This window comes from Oreochromis niloticus, unplaced genomic scaffold (genome assembly GCF_001858045.2).
Source record: "Oreochromis niloticus isolate F11D_XX unplaced genomic scaffold, O_niloticus_UMD_NMBU tig00008471_pilon, whole genome shotgun sequence".
In the NCBI taxonomy this organism is placed as follows: Eukaryota; Metazoa; Chordata; class Actinopteri; order Cichliformes; family Cichlidae; genus Oreochromis; species Oreochromis niloticus.
The window spans coordinates 1-2,002 of NW_020329207.1; the positions used below are offsets into that span (position 1 = coordinate 1).

At 40.1% G+C, this 2,002-nt stretch overlaps 1 long non-coding RNA gene across 1 annotated transcript; it reads left to right on the top strand.

Moving 5' to 3' along the window:
• Window positions 1-720: 720 nt before the first annotated feature.
• On the top strand, window positions 721-2,002 carry LOC112845661 (uncharacterized). Its single transcript, XR_003218531.1, has 3 exons — window positions 721-744; window positions 1,549-1,802; window positions 1,975-2,002. It is a non-coding gene; the product is annotated as an uncharacterized LOC112845661 (long non-coding RNA).

Consider the following 2,002-nt stretch of genomic DNA (forward strand, 5'->3'; position numbering starts at 1 on the left):
ATTTTCTACAATGAAAAAATGACGTCTTCGTTTTTTGTGTGTTATATATATAATGAAAAAAGCTGAACTCTCCTCTGTTTAGAAACGAATGCAATTTTTAAATCAACCTTAAAACACCACACCGATAAAAGCGATTTGCTGTTTTATAACGTTTAATTACCACTGCATGAGCTCATCTTGTGTTACATCCTTAAGAGAGAGCCTGCGGCTGCCTCCTTCCTTTGGCTCCTTGGGTGTCTTTATCTGAGCATCACTTTGCCTCCACTATGACCCCTGGTAGCAACATTTAACTTTCAAGGCTGTTTACAATCAGACAAAATTTGACCTCTTTGTGTAAATACACAGACGGATTCGTGAGCTCAGAGGTTACTGACTAACATCTACCTGTGTTACTCTTTCTTTCCCTGTCTCCTCAGAGCCTCCAGAAAGTGTCTCCATCAGCTTTGTAAACCACACTGGGATGATGTTTGAGAATCAGCAGTACACCCTGCAGTGTAGCGTACAGAACGTAGCTCCTGTTCAGAGCCTCACTGTGACCTTCTACAGAGGAAACACAGCACTGGGTCACCTACAGTCCAACAGTGAACAGAAGAAACCAGTGAATGAGACCTTTACTCTGAACATCACTCCCAGTAGAGAACATGATGGAGCCCAGTACTGGTGCGAAACCAAGCTGGAGCTGGGACCAGATGGACCACAGCGTCCCCAGTGGTGACATCAGAAAACTCCCTGCTATAGTTCACTGTGAGTCTGAGAGAAATAAAGACGTTCTTTGATCTGTTTCTCAGAGTTTGACATTTTGAGCATGATTCATGTCACTGGTTTGGTTTTGTGTCCTCGTGAGCGCTTTGAGGAAGATCGAAACAGTAAAGAAATAGTGTTTTGATTCTTCCTCATAGCGCTCATCACTGTTAATGAACAGGCTCTAAATAGCACCATCAACAAACTGCTGACTGACACAAGCTGATGAACATAGTGGAGGATTTAGCTGTTTACCAGTAAAATGTTTCCCTCAGAAGTTTGTGGAAAGCCAGATAGAAGTAAACTTTGTTTGTGAATATTAAAAAATAATAATAGAATTGTGTTTAAATCCTAAATGATAAAAGGTCGGCTTTACTATTTGTTTAAATGTGGAATCAATACAGAGTAACAAATATGCAATAAAAGAATAAGTGTATTTAAAGCCACTCCAGAAGAATTAATCATGATTTGTCTCCTTTCAGTGTCATATGGGTTGAACAATTCTCTTACTTCTCTGAACTGTCAGACTGACCTCTTACTGTCATGCTATGTGTAATTTAAACTTTATGTCAGATGTTTAGTGTGGCGAGCATCAACCTGTAAAGTAAGTAGAGCAGTTAAACATCATGAAGTGGACAAACTGACAACAGAGTATAGCAGCACAAAGTGAAAATAAAGTACAGTGGGCTGAACTGTCGACAGTACTTTCTGTTGTATATTACACCAGAAATGTCTTTTAATTTATAAATTATTTTGATTTTGCTGAAATTTTGCTTCGTATTTTTAATCTCTATCAATAATACACAGATGGGCCTGAGCTAAAGGAGCCACCAAATCCAGATGTGATCACAATCACAGAAGGAGACACTCTACACCTGAACTGCTCCTCTGTGGGAAACCCCAGCCCTCATACACCTGGACACTTCCAACAAATAGTCCTTCCTACAGTGGCAGCGTTCTCACTATTAAATCTGTCGGCTTTGAGCATGAAGGACAGTATATCTGCACTGTGAGCAACACAGTAGGGACTGTCACCAAGGAGTTTAACATTGATGTACAAGGTGAGTGTTGTCAGATACTTCCTGGAAAACGAGTCACTGAAGTTCAATCACAATATTACTTCACAAATTAAGTTCATTGTGAGTGTTTTGGTGTTTTTAGTTTGCCTGGTATAAATGATTCTCCTTTCCTTCTTTACCCAACCCCCGACCCCACCTCAACCCAATTCTACAGTCAACTCCATCCCATATATAATAGCTGG